Here is a 26,682-nt window from a genome sequence, read left to right on the forward strand (position 1 = left end):
AACGTGGATGCACGATGAATGAGAAATTTCGTATTTGGAAATTAGACTGATTCATTGACAAAGTGTCAAGTGAAGGACTAGGAGATCGAGAACACAAAGTTGTGTGTTGATCAAAGTCCACCATAAGAGTAACAAGATATTCGTCATGATTTACTAAAGGTTTAGTAAATATGATTATACTTATAAGATTAAGTGTAATTATGAATTGATTGAAAAAGTTTAAATCAATAGTAGAACGAATAACAAGAATCAAGTAGGCAAACAGATAAAAGTTTCTCCATTCTAAGAAGAAGGGAGAGTACCTTTATGCTTTATGATAGGTCTTAATGATTAAGAACCATATCTCAATTGATCCTCTAAGTGAGTCTTGGTACAATTGTTGAAGAAATGGTCAAATCAAGAAGTCAATCATACTTCGTTCCAAAACAAGTCCTAAAGTTAAGATTGTGACATTGAGTGAATAGTATTAAGAAGGTTTATAACATTCATCAATTGTGGAAAGTTGTGATGTCTTGGATAAGACAAAGACCAACTAAGACCAAAATTATGAAGTGTTTTGTTTTGATAAAAGCTACACTAACTCTTGAATATTTGTTTGTCAAGAAATGTTTTGACAAGAGAATCGTATATGTCAAGGAGTCAGTGTGAGTCTTTATAGTCTTGAAAAGTCTCAAGAACAAATCAAATAAACCTAATCGATCATCACTAGCACACGAGTTGAGGTTTACAACCTATCGTGAAGACATTATTTTGTTTCTGTGCCAATCCAATCGAGTTAATTATGCATGTGAGTCCTATGAGTTCTCATTTGAATGCATAAAAGGCAAGGACCTTGATCAATGGAAAGTACATTGATAGGAAAAGGTGACCTGCTTAACTACTTGGAAGACGTGGTGGGCAGCTGTGCTACCATAAGGCAAGAAATCAAGATTAAGAAAGTTCGATCCATATGAGTTTAAATTCGTCGTAAACTTTGGTTTTGACAAATTCACATGGATAGGAACAAATACACCGTTTAAATCTAAGTGTCAGAAGATTTCCTCCTTCATGAAAATGATTGTGAGGAAATTCTTTCACTAAGAAAGATTTTAAGAAGATAGTGATTATAAAATTGCATTCTCGAATTCGATTATGGTTACGGTATCCCTTTCCATAATTTGAATTGTGAGGTGTGGCAATTAGTCTTAATTGTTTAGACACACATATGAACTATCTAAGGAAAATGTGTATAAGAAGCCTTGATAAAAGATTATCAAAGCACTAAGTATTAGAAACATGAACTTAAGAAATTCAATAAGTATTGTTTTTCTGAAAGTTAAGATGTTTATGAATACATGTCGAAGCTAGTGGGAGCATAAGTGTTATGTTTTATAATAATCGTCATGATAGTGGGAGCATAAATGTTATGATTGTATGATTATTAAGGAAAGTATTGCAAGTTGGCAATATTAATTATAGAAAATAAGAGTCATTCCTTGCAAAGTTGTAAGGATGGAATAGTTGTTTTGCTATAATTAAGGGAGAGAATATTATGCTTCATTTCAAATCTAAAGGATTAGGTTGTGGAATGTTAATAAATTTAGTCAAGGGTACATAGTGTGTTCTTAAAATTTCGATTATGATTACGGCATTCCTCTTCACAATTCGAATTTTGAGAACATAGCAAATAAAACATTATGCGTCGTGTCCCATACGCTTCGGGTATAGGATCGATTGCAAATGCTTTAATGTTTGACCATTCTAAAATTTTCCAAATGTCGAGCACATTTAGAGGGAAAAGGGACTAAAATTGGTTTTGACTAAAATAATTAAACAACTATCAAAGGACAGTCCAAAGTTCGACGAGGATTGGTCGCTTGTGAGTAGTTGGAAGTATAGTATTGGAAAATATGGAAATGTTTCCATATTGGATGGACAATATCGACATTATCATGAATAGAAAAGATTCTATTAAGAATAAGTTGTCATATGGAAATTATGGAAGCGTATCCATATTGGGAATTGAATATTGAGAAATCTATGACTAGATTAGAAACTTCTATGCAAAAGGATGTTCAAAGAATGTACATCACATCTATGGAATTGTATTGTAACAATCTCCGATAGAGGACTTTATAATCTCATTGGCAATAGTCTTTGTGACTTTGGTGCAGTAACATTACAAAAGGATCATTGCATAAAGTGTTAGAATCTAGCATATTCTATAAGTGGCAAGAATTTGATATTCTTACACTTATGAAAAGGATTTGGAGTTGTGAAATGAGAATGATTGGAAATGTGTTCAATTTGATCTATTTCACAAAGTAAGAACCATAGGTAAACATTCTGTGCATGCTAGGAGCATGGGACAAGTGTAATAATTTAAGTAAGAAGTTGATTAACCGAAACGACAAATAATGAGTAATCGATATGGTGATAAATAAAAGGAGTTTTATCTATACTCAAAGGTTTGAGGCCATATGCGATTAGTATTATTCTTGTATTTCACATTTGCATGTTTTGACTTCCAGAATAATTGAGTTTATTAAGAATAATCGAATTATTCGAACGGGCCACAGTTGTTCATATGTTGGAAGTAGATATGAATGAAGACTGTCGTGAATTGGTGTGTGGATTGTCTAAAGAGCATTAGACATAAGCAAATGTTTGCTGCAACGTTCATGAGTGCTTATGAATATGAATTTGAGCATTGGATTAAACCCACGCTCACTTGGATCACTCCATGAATTGTATCACGAGTGATTGGTGAGACGATAACATCTTATATTCTTGAAACCGAGATGTGTGAGTTGTATCTTGCAAATCGGTTGCACATTGATAATATGTAAACGCACTAGTAACTTGGTGTTATAAAACATATTGTTGTGTGTGATTCGGTGCGTGAGTGCAAGCGAGCATTGTATCAAAGTTTATCCATTCCTTTTATTCAAAGTAGGATAAAAGCGATATCTTTGGGCCCCTCGATGGTTTAGTGATGACAAACGTAAATGCTCGGCCGGGCTAGGGCTAATTTGATTTGTTCAATTAGTCTGTCGTCATAAATCAGAAACCGAGAATTAGTACAAAGAGAATGATTTGAAATCATGTCTCATATGATATCTAGAATGGAGGAATATATGATCCCTTATCTAAGGACACGCGTATTTGATATGATCAGAGTTGACAGCGGCTTTGGAAAGCTACGATTGCATATCGGGATCCAAAGTCATACGCAGAATAGTTGTTAGACTTATCCAAGTGGGAGACTGTTGGATTAGTGTCTAAGTCCATAACTATTTTGGTATGTACTTGACCCGATGGTGCATGGTCCTTTTGGGTTGCCTTCACCAAAGCAACTTGATTGGAGAAATAAATAGAGAGAGAGAGAGGTTATTATGATTTATTAATATGTTATAAGGATAATATATTAAAGGAGAAATCATATTTGTTTAATTAATATTGGTCAATAATTAATTAAGAATTAATTTTGTGATCAAGTGTAATTAATTAAACTAGAGGGGCTAAATTGTAATTATGTGATAGTTACGAAATAAGGTAAGGATTATCTTATATATAGGGTGAACGAATTTAAGGTGATAATGCCTTAGAATTCGACTAGGATAAGGGTTTCTAAGACTTATCTTATGGTTGCTTGGTGGGCAAGCAACTAGATACAGATAAGGACTAAAACCCTAATCTTTACACCTATATAAACCCCCTAAGGCTCATGAATTCGTCTAACCCTTCCCAAGAAGTCCTAGGGACGAATTCTAACACCTCTCCTCTCTCTTTATACCTTCTCCATTTGCTCTTGGTGTTTGTAAGCCATTAGAGGAGTGACCAGGAACGAGATCAATCCAAAACTCAAACTTCTTCTCGAGAGGCACTCCTGGTAAGTACTCAGGAAACACATCGGGGAAATACCAAATAATGGTCACCCCACTAAACTCTGCCGTGCCCTTAACTCTTGTATCTACAACATAAGCTAGAAACCCACAACAACCCTGTTGCAGATATCTCCTTGCTCTCGCAGCTGAACAGAGAGTCAGTCCATGTGAAGCTCTCTCGCAAGGAATAACCAATTCTCCCCCACTTGGGGTTCAAACTCTCACCAACTGCCGCTCTCAATCAATCATGGCCCTATTGAGGCCCAAACAATCCATCCTAATGATAACCTTCGATCCTCTCAAGGGAATCAACACCAAATCAAAAGAGTATCTCTCCCTTAACCGATTCAAAGCACACCCATGATGAATCCTCGAAGCACTCATAGTACGGTCATCCACGATATCAACCTCCAATGGGAAATCCAAACCTTCTAGTCCTTCTTTTTATGGAAAACGGATTTTGGGTCTTCAAGTGGTTGAATTATCGAAGTTCTGGATCATTGGGTCATAAATTACCGAAAAAAACAAAATAAAAACAAAACGCGTAAAACGAATAAAAATAAACTCACTATTTAGTGACCACAATGTGGCCAAGTATGCCAACGACATGGCTGATAAATAGACAGAGAAATTAATTTAACCCCGCAAAAAGGATTGAATAACTAAAATCAATTAAACTAAAAATCAAATAAGCCTCTCCCCAACAACGACGCCAAAAACTTGATGTGCACAAAAATTCCTATCAACTTTTAAATTTATAAATCTAACTAGCTTAACTAGTTTATGCACCTATAGGCAGTGTACCTCTATAGATTATAGAATAACTTAGGTAAGTCGGGTGTCGAACACAGAGAACATAATTTAACTAATAAAATAACTACTTATAATTATACTAAGAAAACACACCTTAAATGGGGGATTTTGTAAGTTCAGTAACTTAATTCAAATTACTAGCAAAGTAACAACTAAGCAAGCAAATAAAATGACTTGAATTCAAGATTAAAGATTGCTTGTGTTTATCCGATTTCCCCCTCTCCACTGGTTGATTTCTAGTTGATGGATTTTAATGATTACTAATTTATGAATTACCATGCAATATCAAGTACAGATTAAACACAAAATTAGTATAAGCATGAATTGGACTATAAATGATAAATTTAATGGTTACTTTCCTATGATCAAGTCAAGCAACCAATCACAAATTAAGATTAATTATGTTCTCTAACACAGTTAAAGTTACTATCTTTAATTACCTAATCTAAGATGCGATTAATCCAATCTCTAGAAATTTTATGATAACAAACCAACAGGAGAACAAGTTTATGCAAATAGAATGATTTTCTACTACACTAAACTCATATCAAGGCATTCAAAGACTAGAACTAAAACATGCTAGGGTTTTGATTATCAAACACAAGTAAAATCAACATAAATCATCAAAGAAATCGAAATCAACTCATAAGATTCAGGTTCATCTTCACCAAACAGAAATATAAGGTTTTTAGCTTCTAATCATAACAGAAAAACACACTAAATCAATGCAAATAAGACTATAAATGAGTAATGCTAGCAAACCAGATAGATCGATGTAGATTTCTTCTGGATCTCTTCAACTCTTGAGCTCCAACCGATTTTTGATCTTTCCAAGGTTTTCCAAAAGGTTTTAGTCGTAATCCTTCTCAGAAAATCAGCCAGAAGTATCTCAATTTAATCTAATGTCCTAATATTTATAGTTACCAAAAAATTTTCTCCCATGTCGTGGCAAATAGGTGCCACTCTGTTGGCATCTTTTAAAATGCATATGCGGCAAGTCAACTTCTCATATCGCGAACCTTAGCAGAGAAAAACACAAATATCTAGCAAAAGTACAGAATGCGTAAATTAGAATGAGAATGACGAAGAAAAGAAAAGAACTCTTCTTCCCTTTGGAAACTCAAATTATATAAATTCAGAAATTTTGTCTTTTTCGCCTTCAAAAGTCTTAGCAAACTCTTTCCTGCTTCCAACTCCATATTTCCTTCATTTTCATCCTAAGCATGTCTTTGCTACTACAAAACATATTTCAAACATAATAAGTATCTTATGTCCCAAAAATAAGCAAAATTGTAGCTAAAAGTATTAATATAGTAAACAAAATATATGATTAAATATGCACGTATCACTACGCATGGCGTAGTGAGACCCTTCCCTGATTATGGGGCTCTTCATCGGTACACGCAGCGTACCACCAGGTACACCCGACTTACTGGCGCTGAACCTAAAACTTATTGTTAAGTACTTAATACAGAAAGCCAACACACGAAACTTCAGATCTAGGTAAAATGGGATGTGTCAATGGATAAAGTCTCTGAATTTATCCATTTGCACGCATAAAAAAGGGTATAAATTCAAACCTTGGTCCAAAAGTCATCCAAGGCTCCAAAACTCAAGCATGGCTTAATGAGAGTGATCAAGCTCTCATTTTTATGAATCTGTGAGCTCAATATTACAGAAACACACCTCAAGGATCACGAGTAGCTCATACTCCACTAGACCAAGGTTATGGAACCAAAAATGTACACTAACTCTAGAACTAGCAAAATATTAGCAAATAACTCATCAACTTTCAAGCTTTATGCCTTCTGGGGATGCTTTAGGGTGAGATACTTCTGGATCTAGGCCGCCTTGAACTTCCAAGCTAGTCTACCTGATAGATGCCATTTTATGCATCTTTTAGGATAGTTTTTATTAGCATTTAGCATCATAATTTGTACATTTGCACGTCATTTGCTTAAATAATGTTCGGCTCATGTCTTTTATCCGAATTCCCATACTCCTAGCATTTTTGTGTCGTTTCCAGATAAATCGAGTGGACTAGTACTTTAGGAGCAATTGGATGCATATTTTGATCCTAAATGGAGTTGGAAGTAAAGAAGGATGCTAAGGAATGACTTGGAGTGCTTAAACTGAAGAATCGCATCCGAAACGAGCCAAAAATCAATTTTTGCGATTGCATTTTTTGTTTCTGTGTTCGCATAAATGTGTCGAGGTTTTGTAAGGTTGAAATATGCCATCTGAGAAAAAAATGAATTTCTGCGATCGCATAAGCAGTATCTACGATCACATTTTTCTTATGTAACCCTAAAAACTTCATAAATAACATCATACTTCATTTAAGGGCAAATCTAGAAAAAAATAGCAATATCTGCGATCGCATTTTCTGGTAACTTTATCCAAAAGCTTCTGTCTTGAGTATAAATATGACCTCATAATCAAATTCGGAAGAGAGACGGTTCCAGGCGACGAAATACCCTTCTGAAGGTGATTTCTGATACCTTTCAGTGACTTCTAAAGATCTGAAGATTGTGAATCACCTCATACACTTAGTTTAGAAGATTATCCAGTTAATGTTTCTTTTTATTAGTTTAGATTCATTTTTAGCCATGTTTGTATTAGATAGTACTTTTCATGTGATTAGTTTCAGATCTGGTTTTTGACTTGTGTTTCTATCTAGATTTTTCAGTTTTGAGATTAATGAATGTTTGATTTTTAATTCTTGTTAGTTTGATCACAATAGAACTGAAATCATTTAAATTACTGAGTTTTTTTTTTAATTTATTTTCATTGCAATTTTTAGTTTGAGTTTTTAATCAAAATTCCCCTTTTTATAATTTTTGTTTATTGACTAGAATGTGTCTGATGCAAAAAGGCATTGCCCTTTTTAGTGCAACCAACAGTGAAATTTTATTTGCTTAATACGCCTGTGAAAACCTGTTAACACTACCACCTTCTTCATCCTTCACAAACATAAGAACACACACTTTCAAGCTCAAAAACACAGACCAAGGGAGTAGGGTTTGCAAGGGATGTTTTTGGGAGTTGGAGTCTGGTAGGGGAAAGGGTTGCAAAGGAGCTAATGACATTATATAGGGCTTAAACTTTAAAAATTTAGGGTTGAGCACAGCGGCAGTGCGCCCCACATACTTAAGGTACCTCCGACATACCAACATAAGTCCTCTTGTCCTTATTAAATGAGTTACGCCAAGCGTAAACCTACCTTACGCCCGACGTAAGAACCAAATTGCCAATACTTAAACTTTTGGGCCAAAAATGAAAATAGTTGAACAATGAGTTTACATGAACAATTGGAATATTACCTTCAGAAAAAAAAATCATATTTGTTAAAGTTGAAAGTAAAATGTACAGTGCAAAATCATATATATATATATATATATATATATATATATATATATATATATATATATATATATATATATATATATATATCAGTAACTTAATTACCATTTAACATCAGTCTTTACCCGTTGGAGTTTCATTGCTATCCATTTTCACCTCTTTTTTTCATTTTCCATATGTTACAAGTATTACTTTTCATTGTCACGATACAAAAAGACAATTAATTCTTAACTAAATTCGCACACCTAATCACTAATTACCAAAAATCTTCTCTTTTATCGAACTTTTTTGTTCTATCTAGGTTCATTATTTGTAACAATGGAGCAATTTTTTTTTTATAAACAACCATCTATCAATCACTCTTCTAAGTGCTAAAGAAAAGTGATGTAGGTTAAAAGAATCACAATATCACTTTAGCGATCTTTCTTAGGTTAACATCTTTCTGAATTGCTTCTCTAACTTCTATGGATTTGTGACTGTAAATTTACTTTCTCTCTTTTGGTTACAAAGTACGTCTGTTAAATATGTTGAATTCTTGTTGGGTCTACTATTTTCTTCCTCTTTTTTTCATTGTTATTTTCCACATGGTGAACTTTGCATGATATATCTTTTGTTTTTTCTATGAAGATTTCAAAGTTGTGTTACATATTCTTCACTTGTGTTTAGTTATGGTAAGCATTCAAAATTCCAACTACTATATTTCTATTTCCTTTTGTTATGTATCATTGGTATTTGCCGCATACTTAATTATCTATGATATGTCTTCTTTTTTGTCTACGAAGGTTTCAAAGTTGTGTTGGATATTGTTCGCATGTGTGTTTTAAAGTTTTGTTAGATATTGCTCATCTCTGTTTAATTGTGGTAAGCAGTCGACATCCCAGGTGTTATATTTCTATTTCCCTTCGTTCTTATATTAGGTGATATAATTATTGTCTAATTGCAACGCTTCAGATTTGTATTGTTATATTATAACATATTTGTTGCTATTGTCAAAGTAGTTACCTATCTCTATATTTAACATATGCCAAACTAGTTACATATCTCTATAATTAACTTTATTTTGTAAAGTTTGTTTTCACTTCTCAATATTTTCATAAGCAATCTTCCGTCTCCATCTCACATTGTTAGGAAATCACCTCTCATTCGAATGTCACAGCCAGTTATTCTAGATTGCCCGAGGCTAATAACATTGTTATGCAGTGATGGGATATAATAAATATCATTCATTAGTTTTTTCTAACCGTTTTTCCCTTCAAGACAAATTGACCATTTTTCCTTTAATGCTAACACACGATCCATCTCCAAATCTCACATTTCCCTTTATGTTCTTATTTAATTTCGAAAAATAAAAGTAGTTGCCAGTCATGTGTTTGCTCACACCATTGTCTAAGTACCAAATTCTATTTTCATCGGCATTTGCTTCAACTTTTGGAGGGATATATTTGTCTTCATTCAACAACAACATTTCTTGAATTGTATTCATCGTAAAGAACATCCATTCTTCATGATACGTATCTCCTTTGTGTGTCTAATTAAGGTTTGCCTCGTGGTTTTTGGTTCGACATGGGCATCTTGAATCTAAGTGTCCATATTTGTCTTACCAGTAACATTGGATGTTTGAGAGATCTCTTTGCTCGTATTGTTTTCCCTTTTGCTCTTTATCTTCACAATTTTTAGAGGATTTTGAGTGACCGTGAGCTTGTGTGTTACCCTGACCACATCCACCACCATGTCCTTAACCTCGATAACTTGAACCACGACATCTCCCTCTCGATGATTCATGATTTCTGTTTGAAGATTTTGTTTTGACATAAAGTCACTTGCTTTGTGTCTCGGTTACTTTGTCTTCACCCTTGATTCTTTCTTCATATGATTTTAAGCGACCAAGTGACCAACCACGTATTCAAAGCCTATTGTCTTGATATCCAAGACTTGTTCAAGAGCTTTTATTCGTTTATAACCTCTCCAAGTGAAGCAGATTTCAAAGTAATTCCGGATAATTTTGTAGCAAAATCGATTATTGTAGTTGTATTACTCATCTTAAAGTTCTCGAACTTGGTAGTCAACGTTTGGATCCTTACTTTCTTTACTTGATCAGCTCTAAGGTTGTGGGTTTTAGTCGCGTCCCATGTCACCTTATCGGCCTGTAGGTTACCGTTTGGAGTATTAAATCTTCTGGTATAGATTGGAACAACAAACCTTTTACGATGTTGTTCTTCTTGGCTTCATCTAATCCGAGGTCAACAACAACCCATACGCCATGAATCCCGATGAGCACCTCCATGCACATCCTCCAAATTATGTAGTTTGTAGTCGTAAGGGTCAGACACTAAAACGTCAGTAAAGTCATTTCCTTCACTGGTGGCTGTGATGATCCTCCTACTGACATCACCGATTAATTTTTGATCCCTCCTTAGCTGTCGGTTGATCCATGCTTTGTAACCCACCATACAAAATAGGAAACCTAATGGTTCACTGTTCTGATTTGGTTTTTCTGCTTAGATTCTCCACATGAACTCTTTTTTAGATTTCAAACAAGAGAACTTCCTCTTCTCCTGATGTTACCTTTTAAAGCAAGGCTTTTGGTTTGTTCACCACTCGATTCGAGTTACTTTGACAGAAAAACAGATGTCAGGTCTTTGAGAAAAAGAAAGAACTGGTTCCCACACGTTTTTATGAGAAAAGTTAGAAAGGTTTTCTGAGGTTTTTTCTATACATGATCTGTTCCAGGTTCTGATAATAGGTTACAGGTCTTTTGTCTCCATACAACAGAAAAAAATAAATAAGAAATGGATTGCTGGTCTTTGGTCTCCATACGCTTTAAACACAAGGAAAAAAAACAAGAGAGCTGACAGAAATCGGATAGGAGATTTGTTCCTTCTGTCTCAAGTTCACAAGAGAACTTTTTTTTTTTTTTTCATTTTTTGTGATTAGGCTTCCAGCTATCACAGGTTCTGATGTTGCTCTGATACCAATTCAAAACCAACCTGAAAGTCAAAATTTGGAATGCATAACTCGCGTACACCTTTTATTATTGAAGAAACTAGCTCCAAACTCCAATACAATTGAAGGAGCCTATCAAAATTACAATTTAAGGAACCTATCAAAAATCTATATGTAAACTGATCCACACATCAAAATATATCTAGGTAACATAAAGGAAATCAAATAAAACTTACCTTCTATATAATCCTTATAACTCAAGGACTTAGAACCTAGACAACACTCCAAGTTGTTTGGATGCCACTCCAAGTTGTCGACTTCAAAACTAAGACATGCTTTATAGTCACACCCGGTTCTCAGAAGTTTCCAACAATGACATGCTAAAATGAGTAACATGTTGGCAACAAAATGAAACAAATGATGAAAAATAATTGTTTTTATAAAACAAAATAGAATAATGACATATAAATAATGCTTTTTATTATATAAACTTTTTTTAGAGATTAAAAAAGAGTATATAAATCATATAATTCATTTAGAATAAATCAAATGTTAGTTGTTAAGCCAAAATTGGGTTTAGAACAAGCCTAATGTAATTTGTCTTTATTTAAATGATATAATGATCTAATTATTTTGATATACGTACTTTTACAAAATTCAAATATTTTTTTTAATAAATCTAAAATTTTAATTTGGCAATATAGTTCAATACATATCGATTGAAGGCAAACGGACAACAAGTTGCGCCGCTAAAAAGCAAATAGTTGATAACTTAATTAAAAACAAATACCAAGTCAGTTATCATATTTTGTATTTAGAACGGAGGGAATATATCATATTCTTTTATTCTATCCTATATATATATATATATATATATATATATATATATATATATATATATATATATATATATATATATATATATATAGATATCATTTTCTGTCATACACTCCAAACCATAGAGGGGCGGTGTTTACTACGGTTTCACTCATATATCACATCCATTTCTTACGGTTTTAAGGTGTTTTTATGTGAATTAAATAAAAGGTTGACGGTGGTTAACTTTTTTCTTTTGAAATGGATTATCGCGTAGGAGAACCTAGAACATAACACGTGGCTACAGTTCCACCAAGGCATGTCAGGCCCACCGTCTCTACAGTGACGTAATTATCTACGTGTATATTGGCAATTATTTATATGAAGACAAAACCCATAAACTATTTATCATTTCACGCCAGGGCCCCACTTGCACATGTCCGATCGCTATACCCCACGTGCGTGATTTGCACGTGACAAAATTGTGTCGTAAGGACCTGTAAAAAATACGCGTAATGAATATGTAAATATGTCACTCGATGTTAATTAAATAAATTATTTATTTACTTTTTTTAGAACGACAATTATTTATTTACTTATATAATGGAATCGGCATCAACGTGTAAACTCGAATCAATATCATATCCAATATTACCAAACTATATCTGCGGACCAATCACATGTGATTGGCCGTGTTTAGAAGCTCAAATATCACGTTCGTAGTATTTATTGGTAGTGACTATACTATATCTGTCCCACGGTATAACTATAGGCATATTCAGGAAAATTTAATGCACAACTCTAATATTTTAATAGTGATTTAATAATTAAAATCTATTTGCTAGGAGCAATATTTTGTATCGTAAGTATTTATATATAGGATAATTACCAAAATGATCACAGACTTTTAAATAGGATAATTACCAAAATGATCACAGACTTTTAAATAGAGATTGTAAAAAACTGGTACTCGATAGGAAAAGCCAAACCCGAAACTTTGAGATCGGATATGAGACTTTTTCTAAAAAATTCTTGGATTATGGATGATTATAATATTAGGATTATACTCGCCGATTATCCGTTTCGATACTCATTTATCCATCGGAACCATTTATATTTTTATTATACATGTATGATTTTCAAAATTTATTATAATATTATATGTGGGATTATAAATAAAGCTTGTTATGTAATTACTACTTACTTTTAAGAATAAAAGTTACTGATATTGTTTTTAATATTAATGTTATCATCTCGATAACTTTTGAGTGGTGATGATAATTGTTATTTAACATTTTTCACAGCTTTAACTTACTTTAGATATTAGAATTATTAAAAAAATTAAGTCATTTCTGGATGCAATTGGAATTTGATTTAAAGTCATAAAATCTCAAACGGGTAAATTTTAACATATTAATATCATAAATGGGATACTCACAAACATAATGAGTATTTACTAATCGGGTACATGGTATCCAATACGACAAGTCTGAATTGGAGATATAATTTTATAACAAGGTATTAGAGTGAGATCATCAATACACTCATCACACTGTCATCCTTACTTTAATAGATATAAGAAAATAACCTATTTTTTCAAAAATTTCGCAAATAAGTACAAATTTCAGAAAATGACTGTTTTTAGTTCAATAAAATTTTCAAACTATTTTTTTTCCTTAAAAGTAGTTTGCAAATGTCATATGTATTCAAAAAAAATCAATTTTACTTGTTTTATAGTTAAATGATTTATTAAACGTATTTAATAGTAGAATCCGTGAATTCAATGGAATATTAGTAGATGTAGTAGATGATATTGAATTACATTCCACGACGTCTCAAGCCAATATTTGCAAGTTTACTTATTGTGATCATAAGCTAAAATTGTTGATGTATGTAAACTATATGAGGTTGAAGTCGAGAAGCAACTAGAAAAAAACCTCTCAAAATTCTCTGCTCTTTCTCTTTCTCTCCCTCACACACACATATATACATACATACATACATACAAAGAGTTTGATGCATTCTGTGAAGATAATGATAATAAACATAAACGAGCCTTGACATTCACTCCCTAATAGAATGGTGGTTTGGATGAAAGAAAGAACATGACCTTAGTTAAGATAGTCAACTGTGTTAGTCTGGTTAGCCAACCAGTTTAAGGGGTGAAGTTATGTTGATTGCATGTTATATTCATAACTGACTCATTACTGTGTGATTCCTAGGAGTTTATACAAATTATGGAAAAGAAGAAAATTGAATATATACTATTTGAGACTCTTGGATATGCAAGGTATTATCTTTACACCTAATCCTAAATGATCCAAGCTAGGAACCTAGGCCATTAAAAGTACATTTGTTGGATATGCAAGGAATACCGAGGCTTATAGACTCTGGATAAATACTTCTCAAACCACAGATGTAACATCCCATAAATAATGATAAATTTTTTCATTTTAAAATCATCAATTCCATACATCAAGTGTCTTAAAATCAATCACAATACAATGTATCAAAATTATCAGAGTAAAATAGGCATAAATGCAGGATCATGAGGGGGATGTTATGCCAAACCCTTCCTTTTCGAACTAGAAATACCTGAAAATGTTAAACCATAAAGTTGTATGCACAAAGTTTAGTAAGTTCCCAAAAATACCACATACTCTACAAACATTGCCATTGGCTCCCCATGGTCTTTTCCCTGGAATGCCATGGGCTACCCCCAAGGTCTTACAACTAATTTCAATGGGCTACCCCCAGGGTCTTTCATGCAAGTGACATGGGCTACCCCATGGTCTTTCATGCAAGTGTCATAGGCTACCACCATGGTCTTTCAAACAAGTGCCACAGGGTTTTCCATGTAAATATCATAAAGATAACTAGCATTCTACACAACACAATCCAATGGATAGTCATTGGTGCCTTCAACCCACAAGTATAGTGAGAAGACTCACCTAACAGACGATAAGCAATTGATATCGCTCCCACTATCGAGAAAAAAATGTTATACATCACCTATACTGCCACATAAGGTAACTCTTAGCTTTCTTTCCAAATCAAGGAGGTTGACCAAAAGTCAACTTAAGCCAAAAGTCAACGGTCAAAGTTGACTTCGGTTGACTTTCCACATCGTGGCCATCCTTGACCACGTTGTGGCCCACAAATGACAAAATAGACACTAAATGCCCATTCGACACGTTATGGAAACTTAGGGCCACACTGTGGGCATTCGGTTCAAAACAACTTAATGGGAAAAGCTGTTTCCTTCGATTTCAAGAGCTCCAAAGCTCAAATATGGTCCTTTTTTATTGTCTAGGTTGATAAAGTTTCCAAATTTATCCTTTAAGGCTTCCCAAGAGATTAAGATCTCAAACCCTAGGTCCAAAAAGGCAAAGCATGACATGAACTTAATCATTAAGCACTTAATGTCAAAAATTCCAAGTCCATCAACTTGAAAAGAGTTTCCAACACCAAAACTAACCTAAAATTTGGTGTTTTATAAATATGCATGTCCAATGCATGTCTTGATCTCATATTAGGTAAAAAATGGGGATTATGACCAAAATCCCATGCATGGTTCAACCAATCCACCATACTTCAGATCCAAACCATTAATCACTCTAAAAACCCCAGAGATTCATAAAGTTTCAACCTTTATGGAATCTAACCATCCCAACTAACAAGAACAAGAAGAAAGTGGGACAACACTCAAGAGCTAGCATCTTAGCAACATAAAGGTGGAGTCTTGGACACTTACAAAGGTCCATAAATGTGCTAGGAAGAGGAATGGGAACTTGCTTGATGATCCCTGGCTTACTTTTTCTTTCTCCTTCCTTCAAAATCTCTTAAAAACACCAAAGTAAGCTTCAATAATAGAGGAAAAGGAATTAGGGTTTCTTCAGAGCTAAGGATGGTGGTGGAGGATGAGGATAAGAAAACCCTAGCCTCCTCAATTCTTTAAATCAGGTGCAAAACCTGAAAAATTAGGGTTTAAGACATCAACGGCAGCGACTTCGTGGCCTATAACTCCCACGTTATGGCAGGTCAAAAGAGACCCACAACCAAAAGTGCCTCGCTATGTTGTGATGATCATTCCCCACACTGTGGCGGCTTTTAAAAGCCAGATTTTAATAAAATAAAATGTACCTCTAGATTCAAATGTTACAACTGTCCCCTACTTGAATCAAACTTCGTCCTCGAAGTCTGTTGCCGCGAATGACTCCGGGTAATGCTCTCTCATTTCTTCCTCAGGCTCCCACGTACACTATGAACCCTTCTGGTGCTGCCATTGCACCTTAACTAAGCCCACCACCTTGTTACGCAATGTCTTCATCTTATTATCAAGGATCGCGATCGATCTCTCTACATATTTCAGGCACTCATCAACCTGAATGTTGTCCATAGGAACCACTGTAGATCGTTGGCAAGGCACTTCCGCAACTAAGAGACGTGGAATGCGTTGTGGATCTAACTAAGCTCATCAGGAAGATCCAACCGGTAAGCAACCTTTCCCACCCATGCGATAATCCTAAAGGGACCAAAATACCGGGGGCCCAGCATGCCCCGCTTCCGGAATTGGATTACACCTTTCTAAGGTGACTCCTTCAGAAGCATAAAGTCTCCCTCGTAAAACTCAAGGTATGATCTTTGCCAATTAGCATAACTCTTCTGGCGACTTTGCATGGTTTGCAGTCAACCTCGTACATGCTGAATCAACTCGGTGGTATTGAGTACTACCTCGGTACACCCAATAACCCGATGCCTATTTCTTCTCGTAAAGCATCTCAAAGGGTGGTCGATCGTTACTGGTGTGGTAACTGTTATTGCCGGAGAACTCGGCCAGTGGAAGATATGTATCCCAACTCCCAACAAAATCCAACACACACGCCTTCAGCATATTCTCGAGCATCTAAATAGTCTGCTTACTTTGTCCATCAGTTTAGGGGTGGTATGTTGTGCTGAAAAGCAATCAAGTACCCAACTCCTCATGAAATTTCCTCCAGAACCTGGAGATGAAGCAAACATCTCGATCAGAAACCATTGAAACTGGCACTCTGTGCCGAACCACCACCTACCGGATGTAGAGGTCAACCAATTTATCGGTGAAAATTCTCTCAACAATAGGTATGAAATGAGCACTCTTGGTCAATCTATCCACAATGAACCAAATAGAATCAACCTTACGTGCCTTCCTTCCATGGTGATCTCTTCCCATTTCCACATGGGAATAAGGAACACCTACATCTTTTCGTGGGGTCTCTGATGTTCGACCATGACTTTCCGGAAAGTCAAGCACCATTCCACAAACCATGCTACCTCCTTCTTCATACAGAACACCAATAACTTAACCCCAGATCCATATACATTTTCGTAGCACCGGGTCGATCGAGAACTTCGATTTGTGAGCCTCCTCCAGTAGTGTATGCCTAACCCCACTAGCAACCAGGACCCACACCCTACCACACTGAGTCAGGATCCCACAACTATCCCTGAAAAATAAAGGGATCATAAGCTAAGTTTTTCGATTTTCCTTTTTCAACCCTTCTATCTAAGCTTTCTTAATCATATCTAACAGATGAGAAACAATAAACATCCTCAAACACAGATCACTGATGGGTGTACTCACGACCTTACGACTCAAGGCATTGGCCACAACATTGGCCTTCCCTAGGTGATACAAAATCTCACAATTATAGTCCTTCACCACGTCCAACCACCTCCACTGCCTCATATTCAGGTTCATGTGATCCATCAAGTATCTCATGATCTTGTGATCATTGCAAATAGTACACCTAACCCCATAAAAATAGTGTCTCCAAATCTTGAGGGAGAAAACCACATCCCCCAACTCCAGATCATGTGTAGGGTAATTTGCCTCATGAGGCTTCAGCTGCCTCGAAGTGTAAGCAATCACATGACCCCTCTACATGAGCACCGCACCCCATCCCAAAATCGATGTGTCACAATAAAGTATGAAATCATCCATGGCCTTGGGAAGAGTGAGAATCGGAGCCTCGAACAATCTCTATTTCAACGTCTCTAAAGTTGCCTGCTGATTAGGCCCCTTGCAGAAAGGGACAATCTTCTTTGTCAAGCGTTTCAATGGCACTGTAATATTGGAGAAGTTTTGAATAAATCTCTGATACTAACCTACCATGCCAAGAAAACTCTGAATCTCAGATGATGTCCTCGGAACCTCCCACCGCATCACCATTCCAATCTTGGCCGGATCGACCAATATACCCTTTGTTGGATTAGGTGTCTAAGCCCATAATTATAATTGGTATGTACTTGACCCGATAGTAGCATGGTCGTTTTGGGTTGCCCTCACCGGAGCAATTTGATAGGATGGATATTTGAGAAAGAGGTTATTTGTGATTTATTAATATATTATATGAATAATATATTAATTGAGAAATCATATTATTTAATTAGTATTGATCAATAATTAATTTAGTGATCAAAAGAGACTGATTAAATTTATAGGGATGGATTAAGTAAATCAGTAATACTTATAGTTTGGGCCAATGGTTCATGTTGATTAGTGATGGACTAAATCTATGTGAGAGTCCATGAAGAGTTAGTCCAAAGGGCTTATCATATGGATCATTGGAATACTTAAAGGATTAAGTAAATTAGGGTTTTATGTATGAAACCCTAGGAATTCCACACTATAAATACTAACCCTTGTACTCCCAAAATCAACACTTGTATTCCAAGAAGAAACCCTAGCCGTTTTTAGGTACCTCCTAATCTCTCTCTCATAATCCTCAATTTGTTTTTGGTGTTTGTGACTTATTAGAGGTATCACATTTGAGGTACTAAGCTCTTGAAAGGCCAAGAACTACAAGCTACAACTAAAAGGTATTCATCAAACTAGTTTTTTTTGTTGTAAATCCCCAATTGTATGCTAATTAGGGTTTATGCTTTGGATGGAGTCAAATTGCATGTATAACTTGAAAAAACTTAGATCCAAAGCATTAGGGTTGTATATGCACCATAGGATTTTTATAGTGCTCAAAACTCATCAGTGGTATCAGAGCCTAGGGTGTTTTCTGTTATATTGATGCCTTGGTTAATTGTTCAAAGCAAAAGGAAATCGTTTTTTGGAACTTGCCTGATGACCACGACGTGGTGTCTTGTCAGTTGGCAGATTTTCAGTTTTTTGGCCAAGAATTGGATTAGGATCATTACCACAAACAGTTTTGACTAGGGCTGACAATTCTCGACATGACCCGCAACATGACCCGCGACACGACACGAAATAAATGGGTTTGGGTTGAGTTTTCAACCCACCAACCCGCTAACCCGCCAACTCGTTTATTAAACGGGTCATATATGGGTTTGTCAAAAAATAAACGGGTTGACCTGCCAACCTGTTTATATTTTTAATAAAAAAATTATTTTATTTTTAAATATATTTATGTATAAAGTATTAATATTTAATAAGTATTATATAATATATACCATTGATTCATAGACCATTTGAATGTTTTGACATTTTGACTCGTGGTGGATGGCCCAAGGTCGTAATTCGTAACCTGTATGGCTAAGTCTATAACCATTTAGCCCATTTTCCCTAAATAATAACCTCAAAATCAAATCGTGTATGAGCGTATCTCCCTCTTCCAGACTTCCAGTCTCCCAGTCTTCCACAGTCCCATTCTCTCCTCCGTTACTCTGTGATCAAAATCAGGTATCGATATGGTGTTGGAGAATTGACTTTGTTTTTTGGAAGAAAAAAATGGGAATTGTGGCTATTACTTTAGCACTCGAATTATCTATGTTTGTATTAATGTTTAGTTTGAACATGTTTCTATGAAATGTTTTCAATTTTCATTTGGATGTTTAAGACTTAAGTGTCTAAAATTCAGATATGTTTGCATCAACCATCAAGAATTTATTCATGTTTAATTGTCAATTTTATTTATGAAGTCTGACCCACAAACCCGCCAACCTGTGAATTAGGGCTGGAAAACACGACCCACGACACAACACGAAATAAATGGGTTTGGGTTGAGTTTTTCAATGCACCAACCCACTAACCCGCCAACCCGTTTATTAAACAGGTCATATATGGGTTTGTCAAAAAATAAACGGGTTGACCGGCCAACCCGTTTATATTTTTAATAAAAAATTACTTTATTTTTAAATATATTTATGTATCAAGTATTAATATTTAATAAGTATTATATAATATATACCATTGATTCATAGACCCTTTGACTGTCATTTTGACTCATGGTGGATGGCCTAAGGTCGTAAATCGTAACCTGTAATACTAAGTCTATAACCATTTAGCCCATTTGCCCTAAATACTAATCTCAAAATCAAATCGCGTATGAGCGTATCTCCTACTTCCAAACTTCTAGTCTCCCAGTCTTCCACAGTCCTACTCTCTCCTCCGTTACTCTGTGATCGAAATCAGGTATCGAAATGGTGTTGGAGAATTGACTTTGTTTTTTGGAAGAAAAAAAATGGGAATTGTGGCTATTACTTTAGCACTTGAATTATCTATGTTTGTATTAATGTTTGGTTTGAACATGTTTCTATGAATGTTTTTAATTTTCATTTTGATGTTTAAGACTTAAGTATCTAAAATTTGGATATGCTTGCATCAACCATCAAGAATTTATTCATGTTTAATTGTCAATTTTATTTATGGAATCTGACTCACGAACCCAAATCTGACCCACAAACCCGCCAACCTATGAATACACATAAATAAATGGGCTGGCGGGTCATATATGGGTTTATGTTCCAAACACGCCAACCCGTGACCTGTATATTTAAATGGGTTGTGTTTGGGTTGGCACCCGCCAACCCGCTACACGCCAACCTGAACACGACACGATTGTCAGGCCTAGTTTTGACTGAAAAAAATTCGTTTTTTATAAGGTAATGATTATCCTCATCCAATTGAATGATGATTGTCAAATTTTAAGATAATTACTTGATTTTGTGAAAAAGTTAATTATTTGTAGAATTTGATTTGAAAATTAAATTAGGTCAATTATGTGATATGGTTAATTATATGATTAATTTATTTTTTTTCAAATTGAACCAAGAGTTTTGAAAAGTTTCAAAACTTGCCCTCAAGTTTTGGAATTTAAAATTTAATTAAAAACTTTAATTTTGAAATATTAAATTCTAAAACCCAAGTAATTTGAAAAGGTTCAAAAGTGCACCTCTTGGTTTTGTAAATTAAAATTTAATTAAATAACCGTAATTTTGAAATCTCAAATTTAGAACCTTGATATTTTGAATAGTTCAAATTACACCCTTATGGTTTTATTAAATTAATTAAGTGTTTAATTAAAAGAGAGAATTAATAAATCCATTGACATGGTTTAAGTTTAATTAAATTAAAGGTCTAATTTATTAATAGATTAAACCATTTAGTATTTTAAATGCGTAAAATACACCCTTGTACTATGTAAAATTAAAAGTCTAATATATTATATATGTATGAGTTAAAAGTTAGTCTTACTGTTAGTATGCCTCATTCACGAAGCTGGTCTATAAGGGGTGTTTAAGGAAGCGACATGTAAAATGACCGTCATTGGGTATACACTCTTACCCACCGCACCCTTGACTAGTGGAGGCTCGTTAGCCGAACGGGTTGGATATGACATTAATTCTCATTAAAAAGTATAATGATAGTTATAAAAAGTAACTAAATGTTTTCCTAAATTCCCAATCTTAGTTACTTTATGAAAAATATGAATTTGATGCTAACCCATGAAATTGCACATTTCACCTTATTGGTCGTTAGTGGAGCGTGTGTGGTTAACCGACACACTAATATAGGACTAACGAAGGATGGCAATGGGTAGCTCGTAGGTTATCACAGATCAATGGAGCGTGTGTGGTTAACCAGCACATTGATTAGGTGATAAATGACTTCGAGAGTACCAAACTAATTTGCATGATTATTCACACCTTGTATGTGATCCTCGATATCTCAGTCACAAACTTGAAGGGCATAATCGAGATTAAACATGTCATTGAAAATTTCAACGAGTCTCAAAAGATCTAGGAATTTCATCTAAAACTTAATTCGTTTAAATTTCATTTTCGTGGTGGAATTGGTAAATCGTCATTTACCTAATGAAAAATAATTTACAATCGGATTACGACATCCCTCTTCCAAATTTTGAATTATTGTGTTGGGTCCTAGCCTTAATATTTCGTTTGGGTGTTATATCAAGGATTAAATCAACTAACTTGAATTTCTCCCTTTTAGAGATGTCTAGTTTTGACAACTATGGTCTTCCCGAATCTTTTGGAAAAAGTTTTCCTCATGAAGATGATGTTCCATGTTTTGATCAAGGAACTAGAAATCATACTTCACTTTCTCCACCTCTTCCAATTATTCTCCCTGACCCACGATTTCGTCGACTTGAAAAGTTCAAGGTCGCTCAAGCCCTATATGCAAGCAAACACGAAGATGGAAAGTCTGTATGTGCTCACGTCTTGGAAATGAAGTTGCATATTGACAGACTGGGAATGTTGGGTGTCGTTTTCCCGAGGAAGTTAGCTGTTGACTTGGTTCTTCAATAACTTCCCGAGTTGTATGGTCAGTTTGTTAAAGACTACTATATGACAGATCACGACGTGACCCTTATCGATCTTACCTATTTGCTAATTGTTGCTGAATCAGCAATGATTTGACGCACTAGTCAAGCAAATTTGATTGGAAGATCAATCTCCCAAGCTTCCATGGACATTGACAATGGTAACATTGGAAGTCCAGAAAAGTTTTCTCTTCCCAATGGAAAGGGATCAACCAAGGTCAAACCGCTTGACCAAATGGTAAAGAGAAAGGCTAAGTCTAAGATTGTCCCGTGTGCCATTCTAAAAGAGTCTGTTTGTTTCCATTGCCAAGAGCAGGGGCATTGGATACGAAGTTGCCATATCTACCTAAAAGATCGCAAGGATGGTAAAGTCAAAATGTATGACTATACTCCAGGTAGTCCATTATCTAACTCTATTAAGTTCCCATTTAGTGATTCTCATTACATGATGTAAAGTTACATTTTGATGTTTTGCAGAATCAAAGAGAAAGAAGGAAGCTTAAAGGAAATAGCATGTTGAGTCAGATAATGAAGAAGAGGATTTCGATTGCATGGTTCGACGATCAGATTTTTGAGCTGCTGTTTAGGAGTTATCATAGATTGCTTAGGGATATTTGGTAACATAGTTTTCATATGAATTTGCATTGTAAGGACAAGTTTTCCGCATTTTTATAAATAAAGAAAAAAATTTGATTTTGTCTTATTTTATGATATCCTTGCAATGGTATTTGTGAAAATTGGTGTTTATATTTCTATAAATAGCAATATTGAATACAAATTTAATTCTTAGTTATATCATTTGTGGTAAAGTGTCATAGTTTACAAAATAAGGAAGGGTTCTCATCACCCAAGTTTCAATTGGATAGAAACTTGGAATCAGGCGACTTGTATTGTGTGATGAATGAAAATTTTCATCTTTGGGAAATTAAGACTAATTCATTGTTCACATATGTATGTGAGTCAAGTGAAAGACTTAAGGATCAAGTGCACATTGATGTGTACTGGTCAGATCCAACACAAGAGTGATAAAGACTATTCGTCATGATTTACTAATGATTCAGTAAATATGGTTATGCTTAAAAGTTTAAGTATAATTCTAATACCTTGAAAAGTTTCAAAGTATAAGCAAAACGAATAAGAAGAATCAATTAGGCAGAATGATAAAAGTTTCTCCAATCTGAAAGGAAAAGAGAGTACTTAAGTATCATGTTTTATGATCAACCTAATGATTATGGAACCATATCACAATTGATCCTCTAAGGACACCTTAGTGCATTTATATGACTAAGGAGAGGAATCAGGAATTGTCGAAATGGTTAAAATCAAAAGGATGAGTCATACTTTGTTCCAACATCGGTTCTTAGAGTTATACTCCAGTTACTCCAAGTTATACCTCGAGTAACATTTTCTAAGTAGGTTTATACCACCTCCGGAAATGTGGAGTAGAAATGTTTCTTACTCTTGCACATTGGAATTGGTAGTTGTGATGTTTTGGATAAAACAAAGACCAACTAAGAACAATTGTATGAAGTGTTGTTTTGATAAGAACCCACACTCACCCTTGAATATTTGTTTGTCAAAGAATTTTCCCTGACACAAGAATCTTATATGTCAAGAGGTCAGTGAGAGTCTTAAAGATATTGAAAAGTTTCAAGACCTAATCAAAAGTAAACCTATTTTTAATCGCTAGCACACGACTTGAGGTTTGTAACCCATCGTGTAGACATATTCTTGTTTATGTGCCATTCCAGTTAAGTCGACTATGCATGTGAGTTCTATGATCCTCATTTGATTTCATAAGGAAAAGCAAATTGATCGGTGAAAGTACATTGATTAGTGTGGGTGAGCTGCTCAATAACTTGGAAGCAATGGTAGCCCTTTGCGCTACCAAATGGAAAGAAATTAAGATTGAACAAGTTCAGTCCATATGTGTTCAAATTTGCCACAAACCTTGTCTTGTGATTATGGTTATGACAAATTCACATGGATAGGAGCACATGCACCATAAAATCTAAGTGGTAAAGGTTTCTCTCATCTTAATAAAAGGATTGTGAGTAACGCTTTCACTAAGTAGATTTTGAGGAGATAGCGGTTGTGTTAAGTGCATTCTCAAAATTCGATTATGATTACGGAGTTCCTCTCCATAGTTCGAATTGTGAGAAATGGCAGATAGTGTGAACATTCGGGACTTACTGCTATAAGTTCTGAGATAGTTTAGACACACATATGAGCTATCTAAGGAAAGATGTATGAGTTTAAGAAGCCTAGATAAAGTCTTATTGAAGCACCTTGTATCAGAAATCTGAACTTTGGTAGGAAAGTCAATAAGTATTGACTTCTAGAAGTCCAGATGATTTCTGGGTACATGTCAAAGCTAGTAAGAGCATAAGTGTTATGCTAGTAAGGACATAATTATTGTGCTAGTGGGAGCATAATCATTATGATAAGTGTTGCGAGTTAGCAATGCTATTTATAGGAAACAAAGTTTTGATTTGCAAAGGTGCAGAGGTTGAAAAGTTGTTTAACTATAGTAAGGTAGAGGATACTTATACTTTATTTCGAATCTAAAAGTTTAGATTGAAGTGTTAATCAGACTTATTCATGAGCATATATGAATAACAGGTTGAAATGTTTCAACACTGGAAATTCTAAATATGGCAATATTATAGCAAACGACCGATCAAGTATCATGTCTTTATGTAAGACATTGTGAATTGTATCCTATATGCTTCGAGTATAAGATTGATTGCATATGCTGTAATATTCGACCATTTTGTCTATTCCAAATGCCCAGGGCATTAAGAGGGAAAAGGACCAGAACCGGATATGACTAAAGTAATTAAACAACTGTCAATGAAGATATAAGGTTCGCTAAGGATTGGTCACTGGTGGGTAGTTGGAAGTATAGTAATGAATGCATCATATTGAAATTATTATGAACAGATAGGATTCTATTAAGAATGAGTTGTCGTATGGTAAATATGGAAATGTTTCCATAATAGGAGTTGGATATTAAGAATCTATGTGTAGGTTAGAAAATTTTATGCAAGAAGGATGTTTAGAGGAATGTACTTTGAATGTGAGACCTCATTTCCATGGAACTGTTCTGTAACAAGTCTCCAGAGGAATGGTTTGTAATATCATTGACAAAGTCTCTATGACTTTGGTGCCTTGACATTACAAAAGGATCATTTCATGTGAGTTTAGATCTAACAAGATTCTAGTAGTCGCACAAAATTTGTATTCTTACACTTATAATAAGGATTAAGGAATTGTGAAATGAGCATCATTGGAAATGTGTTCAGTTAATCTATTTCACAAAGTAAGGATCATAGGCGAACATAGTGTGCATGCTTGGAGCATGGGATAACTGTTGTTTTATTTCAAGTATTAAGTTGATTAGTTGAAACATTATACAATAAATAATTTGTAATCAATATGATAGAGACCATATTGGATTGGATTATTTTTGTGTTTCACTTTGCATGTTTTACTTCCCGAATAACAAGATTATTCAGACATCTACAGTCAATCATACTTTGGAAGTAAGTAATGAGGTAAGACTGTCATGAATCCAACCGTAGATTGTTTACATGTTTAGACATAGCACAAGTTTGTTACAATGTTCGTGAGTACTCCTGTAATAAGATTTGAGTATTGGATTAAACCCACGCTCATCTGAATCACTTCATGGATTTTATCACGAGTGATTGTGAGATGATAATATCTTATATTCTTGAAACAAATACATATGAGTGGTAGTTTACTTGTCGGTTGCACATTGATGATATCAATATATGTTTTATGCTTATCGGGCGAGGCTCGATGCCGAGCGGGGCCCGGTAACCGTATCGTATGCTATTGTTTTATGATCATTGTATGTGTTAGTATGATTATGTGATATATGTCTATGGGTATAGTGGTCGGGGCCCGATGCAGGCGGGGCCTAAAAATAACAGATCTGTATACCGAGCCGGGCTCGATGCCCGACGGGGCCCAAAGCCGAGTGGGACTCGATATCGGGTGGGGACTGATAGAGGATGGGGGCGCAATATGTGATTTACTATGTTTTTTTGTGGTATCTTTGGGAACTCATTAAGCTTTGTGCTTACGGTTTTCAGTTTATGTTTCGGGTACTTTGATTTTTAAATGGAAGAGCTTGGGATGATAGAAGAGCACACACCACATCGTTTCGCATTTTCTTGATTTACTATGATAAGAAATGGCGATTGATACAATTGTTTTATTTGGATTTATATGATGATGTTTTGGCAATACCGGTTTTATTAATTTAAAAAATGAAATTT

The sequence above is a fragment of the Lactuca serriola genome, chromosome 5, assembly GCF_051521515.1.
Source record: "Lactuca serriola cultivar US96UC23 chromosome 5, Lser_US96UC23_V15, whole genome shotgun sequence".
Lineage (NCBI taxonomy): Eukaryota > Viridiplantae > Streptophyta > Magnoliopsida > Asterales > Asteraceae > Lactuca > Lactuca serriola.